Genomic DNA, 8,219 nt, shown 5'->3' on the forward strand with positions numbered 1-8,219 from the left:
TCTTCTTCTGAATGCAGACACACAATGTTATCATCGGCCTATTGGAGTTCTATAGCAGATGTTGTGATCTTGGTTTTGACTTTCAGTCTGCTGAGATTAAATAGCTTGCCATCTGTCTGATTGATGATTTCCATGCTGGTAGGAAGCTTCCCATCAACAAGGTGCAGTATCATAGCAATAAAGATGGAGAGTAAGGTTGGGGCAATAGCACCTCCCTGTTTGACACCTGATTCCACCTTAAATGGGTCACTTTGGGAGCCATTGCCAACCAAAACTGTTGCTATCATGTCATCATGGAGGAGCGCAGAATGTTCACAAATTTATCAGAGCAAGAGGATGGTCCAGGGAGCATTGAGCTTCACTATGTCGAACGCCTTTGCGAGGTCAATGAATGCTATGTACAGAGGTTGATTTTGCTCCTTGCATTTTCCTTGGAGCTGTCATGCAGTGAAGATCATGTCCACTGTTCCTCTGGAGGGGCAGAAGCCATTCTGGGATTCAGAGGATGTCTTCTGAGATCGATAGAAAGTGAATTGTTACACAAGAAATGACTGCAGTATTCCTCAGACAGATGCCTTCTGCTGTGCATCAGCAGAACTCAGCTCCCAAAAGCCTCACCTACCTTGGTCAATGCTCAGGGATTCTGGGAGCTGAAGTCCAAAATGCTTAGAAGGCAAGGGTTTAGGAGTCTAGAGAAGACAGATGCCATAAATCCCCTGGAAAACAAACAAGATTGATGTGTGGTACTACAGGAATATTACTCCATTTCTACAGTGTAAATATTGAGGCAAGTGCTCAAATAAATAAATAAATTGGCAGCAGTGGCATAACCACAAGGTCAACTTGACATCAAGTTGCGAGTTTCATCTTTGCTTATTTTGTGCCCACATGCCAGAAGGAATAATTCCAGAAACGTTCTCCCTGCTGTTCAAAACTATAAAGGTTTGCCTGAAATTTCCAAGCACCTCAAACTCCATCTGGGAAAATTCATTTGCATTAAAATACACATGGTTTCCTGGATGGAAAATATATTGTGGGGTGGAATATGTATATTCTGTGCAAACATTTTCTGAAAGCACAGATTTATATAATATGTGTGCAAGTTATGCAATTTATAGAAACACAGAGATTGCTATATAGAATAATGTGTTTTTCTGACAAGGAATAAAAATCAAAATATTGTTGGCTTGTGTACTGTAAATCACTGTATTTTATATAAACAACATATTTCTGTCTCAAAATATGGTATCTCAAGGAAAGAAATTATATTTTTGCACAATGCATTCTTTCCAATGATGTTGCAAAGGGTAAGAAATTTCATGGTGGTTCTTTTTTTTCTTGGCAGGCACTTTGAGTGTTGATACACTATTTTTGCAAAGAGAGTGCTAATCTTAACAAATATTCTTCCCAACCCTGTTTCATATGAAGTGTTGGTCAATAAGCCATTACCCCAGATAATCATTTTGAAACAAGAATTGTTGTGATGGAGTCTTCAAGTAGAGATACTACTAGTTGTATTAGAAGAGGCAGGAAGACGACTCGTGAGCAAGACTCTGATGAGGAGCAACAAAGGAAGACAATCCGGGAAATACTTATGGAACCCACTGATGATGATACCTTTGAGGGTTTTGAAGGGGATTGTGGGGCTGGGAGCCAGGAGGATGGGATGTCAGACTCTGGGAGTGAGGAGATGGATTAGACTAGGGTTCAGGAGATCCGGGAGATTCTTGAGAAACCCACAAGCAGTGGTACATTTGAGGGATGGCACAGAGAAGATACAGATGAGTCCTGGGGAGTTATGGGTTCTGATAGAAGGTGGTCTGGCTGGAGAGATCATAGAAGGGCTGCAGCTGGAGGTGGGGCATTGGGCGACTCCAGCTCTGATGAGGATTTGCAGTAACCAGCTGTGGATGGGCTGTGGTTGGCTGGCTCAAGTTCAGAGGAGGACTTGTAGATAAAAGTAAGTTTGTTGCTAATGTAACTTTGCAATCGGTAAGGTATTTCGTTGGGTGCTTTTTGGGATCTCTGTTTCAGAAGACGTGTTTGGAAGACTGCTTTGGGATGTAAGTGTTAACCCGGGTTTTTAAGTGGCAACGGGGGTTGGCATTGTGTGGGTTTGTGCTGGATTATCCTGTGTTGGTTTTATGCATTAGCTGCCGGCTTGCCTCTGTCGTTTTGGCTCTTTGTGTTTACCTTGGACTGGAACTTGGTGATGCTGACTTCTCCCTGATGATCTGGACTGGAATTCGGTGACTCTGACTGCTCCCTGATTATTTGGACTGGAACTCGAAGCCTGTGACTCTCCCTAACGACGTGGACCGGATGTGGCAGCTGTGACTTCTCCTTTACAATGCGGTTTAGCTTTAACTACATTTTGGGGCATTGTGTGGCCGTTGGTCACTGTGGGTAACTACTGATAGCTTTCCTGTGTTTGTTTAGCTCCAACAAGCAGGTGGAGTGAGTTTCCAGCTTTTTCAACTAAGTTTGTTTTAATCTGGATTATTTCCCAGGATAATCCAGATTATATTCTGAGTTTTTAGTTCTTTTTGGACATTATCATCTCACACTGAAGAGAAAATGTTTTTGAGCCTCTTTTGGTTGTTTCTTAGGCTCCTTTGTGTTGTTTTTGCAATAAACTGATTTGTTTATATTGGCTGGCATCTGACTCGTAACAAGGATAGAGGAAGCCAGTACCAACATCTCTTACAATCCTTAAAAGTTGCCATACACATGTTTTACATCTTTACTTGTGCTGTCAATAGGTAGGTAGAGCTTGTAATATTTTACTCCTTCAGCCCCCTTCAACTAATATTGCCATTTGAGTATTCAAGGAGGTATTGTCCCCAAAAGTACCTTCTCCATGTTCGGCAGCTGAAGCGCAAATAAATAATGCTCTCTTTGGGGACAGTTTTGACCTGGAGCTGCCAGTTGATGCTCCCTTCAAGCATATATGGTTTTGAGAAAGTTGGCAAGGTCATAGTATCCAACTGTTGTCATTTGATACAACAATGATCCCAATTAATTCTCCGCCATCCCACTTTTTCGGCTGGTTTTAGTGTCCTCATTTTTGTTTTCTCCTCCCCAGGTCTTTGTTTGTCCAATTGCTGCAAAATGAGTAAAAGAGTTTAAATAGTTTATACTTCATGGGGAGAGGCAGAATCTTGCCATTTCTGGTAGCTCAAGAATCAGAAGAAACTGCTCCAGTCTCTTCTAGCTTGTGTGTTCTTCTTCATGAATACATTTTGTCAACTTGGCTATGCTATGATGCTGCTTGGTTGAGGCTAAACTACGCAGTCTAGATCCCCAGCACATATTCCCAGGAGCATCAAAGACTCATGAACATCCATGTATATCATGAGTGGAACAGGGAAATGATCAAGCTAGAAGCATGAGATAAGTCGGGACTCACACTGGCTGAACTTGGATCTTTGGCATACAAGGCAAGCGCCCTAACACTGAATTATGAGTCTTCAGAGTGTTACAAAGTATTATTTTTGGACTACAACTTCCAGAATCTTCCAGCCAGCTATAGTCAAAAGGAGTAACATTTTCAAGCTCTACATCCTATTTATGTAAATAATTAGGCATTCGGATCAGTACCATTATCACAGTGGTTCTCAACCTGTGGGTCCCCAATGTTTTGGCCTACAACTCCCAGAATTCCCGGGCAGTTTACCAGCTGTTAGGATTTCTGGAAGTTGAAGGCCAAAACATCTGGGGACCCATAAGTTGAGAACCACTGTATTATCAGAAATATTTCTAAGGGTGTATCAATACTGCCATTAGGCTGCACTTTAACTGCCATGGCTCAATGCTATGGAATCATGAAAGTTTTCATTTTACATGGTTTAGCCTTCTCTGTCAAAGAGGGCTAGTTTTCTGCCAAACTATAACTCCCAAGACTCCATAGCAATGAGCCATGGCAGTTAAAGTGATGTCAAATAGTCATAATTCTACAGTGTAGATGCCACTTAATTCATTTTATAGAGTGGCTCTGCAATGGACAAAGAAATGTGTGACTCTCCATATGTTGTTGGACTGTAATGTCTGTCAATCCCAGTCAGCACAGCTGACTGGGATTGACAGACATTACAGATGCTGGAAGATCTAGTTCAGAAGCTGCTGGTGGGCCACACATTACCTACCTCTCTGTTCTGCATGTTAATACCAATCCACACCTCCAGACACTTGTACATGATAGCAGCTGTGTGGCAAACATGTTTCTGCCAGCATTTTCACACTGTTGGCATACCGCCTTGTTCTGGTACATGGCATGGCATTAGGGCCAGGTTTTCCCAAGCTGCTTCACTAAGAGACATGATTGTGTTTGAAGTCTCTAGTATCAGTAAATATACACACAGGGAGATAAAGTCAGAGGAACTATACTCGGTTGTGAAAACCTAATGTGCCAGCACTGGGTGCATTTGCAGGCCCAGAATTAGGGTAGCCAACTTTACAGCTGGCTTCTGTAGTTGTACTTTTAACTACCCTTTGATTTGTTAGTTAGCAGGAGGCTAACATTTAACTCTATCCTATGAACAGCTTTGTCTGCTAATTCCTGCAGATCTAGCTCCTGTTAGAGGCCTTGCTGCAGGGACTGGCAGACAAATTGGCAGTCCTATACAGAGCTGTCCTGTTCAACTCTGGGGTATTTGCTAAAAGACATGTGGTGATCTGGTGTATTATCCACTTTGGCAGCATGTGAATTGGCTCAAGTCTTAAGAAAGCACAGAAGTTCCCCAAGATTGCTACAGAAATGCCAACTAACACAGGAATCTTCCTTTCCCCACTCCCCTTATTCATTTGCATCACAGACTCTCTCCAGCTCCTCTGTGCTCTAGATCTCATTGCCCATCTAAGAAACAATTTTTTAAAGTGAAAAATAATGGCGCATTTTAAAGCAACAATCCCACCGCTCTTTCATAGGCCAATTTTATTCAAAAACCATTTAAATGGGTATATCTTTTCAAAGCTTTTATTATCCCAATTGGCTGAACGTATTTGGGTCTAATTCCCCTGATCTCCCCGCATCCAGCCACCACTGCTGTACTCTCCACCTCTTGGCCCCCCAGTCTCTCCTTGATTTTCCTATCATCAAGTTGAAGCAAAAAGGAGCAAGCAATTTCTTGGGAATTATTGTTTCAGTTATTCCTCATATCATTGTACTTGACAAAATCTATTACCTAGGTAAGAAGTAAAGTTTCAAAAGGAGAGAAATATGCTTTGCTAGAATTCATGTGCAGCCAAGACACCTGCATTCCTGCAGGGAAATTTATAATGCTGTTGTGACATTCTGCCATCCAGGTCTTCCCTCCTCACATGTATTGCGTTGATGTCTGGCCAAAGCATGTTTAATTTATTTTATTTTATTTTTTTGGAGAGGAGTATAAGCTTTGCATGAGGCAGAGAGCAAGAATCCAGGAGTCATGGTAATCATTTTCTGTATACTTCTCGGGCCACATTGGAAGAAGAAGAATTGCCTTGGGCCACACATCAAATATGCTAACACTAATCATGATGGATGAGCCCCCAAAAAGTGCATATATAGTTTTGGTGATAACGGCCACCACAAATAAGCACGCAAAAAGTCCTCGTATAATAATCCTAATTACGTGCCACCCCTTACAATTATCAAGAAGGTCTTCTGGCTGAACTGTTTGCAATTATACTGCAAATTATGGATCACATAAGATACTCTGATTATTCCATTCTATTGTTGTTCACAAAGTTAACACTGGAGAATTGCGCAGTCAAGTTGCTTAAAAAAAAAACCTTAATGATTTAAGTAAGTTGACAATTTTGTGTTGGGTGTCCTGGGTTGCATGTGGTCCACAAGCTACAGATGGTACAAGCCAGGCCTAAGTCTTACTATTGGATATCCTGCTGGACAAAGGCATTCCATAAATGGAAAACAGCTGAGCATACATTGAAAGGCATTGATTTATAACCAATACAGTTATAAAGGAAGGGAAGAAACAAATCATCTCTACATGTACCTGGGCATGTGAAGTTACACATACAGTAGAGTCTCGCTTATCCAACATAAACGGGCTGGCAGAACGTTGGATAAGCAAACGAGAAGGCCTGGAGTTTGTTGGCTTGCTTGCCTGAGGACACGAAACCACTGCAAGAGTGGGCTTCCCTCCAACTCCTTCACTTAAAGCAGGGCAGGGAGCTGGATCAGGAGGAAGAAGGCAAGCTCTTTCTTTCTTTTTGTTCCAGGTTCGCGTAATGGTCAGAGATGAGCGCCATTTCCCCCCTATCTTCTTCTTCTTCCCCCCTCCCCCCTTTTTAAAATCCTCACCTGGAGAAAAGGTGCTGTCGTGCCGCTTCCTCTCCCTCTCCTCTCCTCCTCCCCATATGCATGGGCACCCACAGGTAAGCACGCGTGCACTCGCTCATGGCTGGGAAGGAAGGTGGGAGAGGGAGGCCTGCTCGCACACTCGCGGCTGGAGGGAGAAGGAGGCGGGGGTGCATGCGCATGCATGAGCGCACATGGGAGGGGGAAGGTGAGGCGTGCCCGGAGGGCATGTCCCCTTCCAGCGAGGAGGGGGGGAAAAAAGACAAAAAAAAGACCAAAAAAAGCTGCTCATTAACCTTAGGGCACTTGGAGGTACCTCAACTGCGCCCCCAGAGGATGGCGCCTTCAGCAACCACATAGTTTGCCTACCAGTTGAACCGCCCCTGGGGTCAGTATAAGCAGGCCTGCAGCCGGGGGAGGGGGTTGGGGGTTCAACCCCCCCCCCCCATTTTTCAGGTTAAAAAAAACCCTGGTTTACTCATGAATTTTAACTGGTTAACCAAATCCCCATGCTACGTCTATGAGACGCAAAACATTAAGAGTCCCTCCAGGCACTATGTCAAGCAGATATTGACAGGTCTGTAGCCGAGGGGGGGGTGGTGGCTTAAGGGGTCAACCCCCCCCCCCGAAATTTTCAAAACCCCTCCCGGATTTTTTTTCTGCCTACAGCCCTGAGTATAAATCAATCCCCCCCCCAACAAAGAAGAAATGGGTAAGATTTCCAAGTTCTGGTCTGTTGGGCAGATGCAGCTCTGCTGTAACATTTCCTGCCTAGCTAGAAGATACTCTGGTGAACCTTTAACCAGGATAGGTCAACCCTGTTAAGTTTTGGTCAAGCCTCACCTAGAATCATAGAATCATAGAATCATAGAATAGTAGAGTTGGAAGAGACCTCATGGGCCATCCAGTCCAACCCCCCACTAAGAAGCAGGAAATCACATTCAAAGCACCCCTGTCAGATGGCCATCCAGCCTCTGCTTAAAAGCCTCCAAAGAAGGAGCCTCCACCACAGTCCGGGGGAGAGAGTTCCACTGCCGAACAGCCCTCACAGTGAGGAAGTTCTTCCTGATGTTCAGGTGGAATCTCCTTTCCTGTAGTTTGAAGCCATTGTTCCGTGTCCTAGTCTGCAGGGCTGCAGAAAACAAGCTTGCTCCCTCCTCCCTATGACTTCCCCTCACGTATTTGTACATGGCTATCATGTCTCCTCTCAGCCTTCTCTTCTGCAGGCTAAACATGCCCAGCTCTTTAAGCCTCTCCTCATAGGACTTGTTCTCCAAACCGTTGATCATTTTAGTCGCCCTCTTCTGGACGCTTTCCAGCTTGTCAACATCTCCCTTCAACTGTGGTGCCCAGAATTGGACTCAGTATTCCAGGTGTGGTCTGACCAAGGCAGAATAGAGGGGTAGCATGACTTCCTTGGATCTAGATGCTATACCCCTATTTATGCAGGCCAAAATCCCATTGGCTTTCTTAGCAGCCGCATCACATTGCTGGCTCATGTTTAACTTGTTGTCCACAAGGACTCCAAGATCTTTTTCACATGTACTGCTGTCTAGCCAGGCGTCCCCCATTCTATATCTTTGCATTCCATTTTTTCTGCCGAAATGAAGTATCTTGCTGAAATAATACTATGTCCAGTTCTGGGCACCACAATTCAAGAAGGATATTGACAAGCTGGAAAGTGTCCATAGAAGGGCAAACAAAATGGTCAAAAGTCTGGAAACCGAGCACTGTGAGGAACGGCTGAGGGAGCTGGTTAGGTTTAGCTCAGAGAAGAGAAGGCTGAGAGATGACATAATAGCCTTGTTTAAATATTTGAATGGTTGGCATATTGAGGAGAGGGAGCTTGTTTTCTGTTGCTCTGGAGAATAGACACAATGGAGGAATGGATTCAAACTGAAGGAAAACAGATTCCGCC

This window comes from Anolis carolinensis, chromosome 2 (genome assembly GCF_035594765.1).
Source record: "Anolis carolinensis isolate JA03-04 chromosome 2, rAnoCar3.1.pri, whole genome shotgun sequence".
NCBI lineage: Eukaryota > Metazoa > Chordata > Lepidosauria > Squamata > Dactyloidae > Anolis > Anolis carolinensis.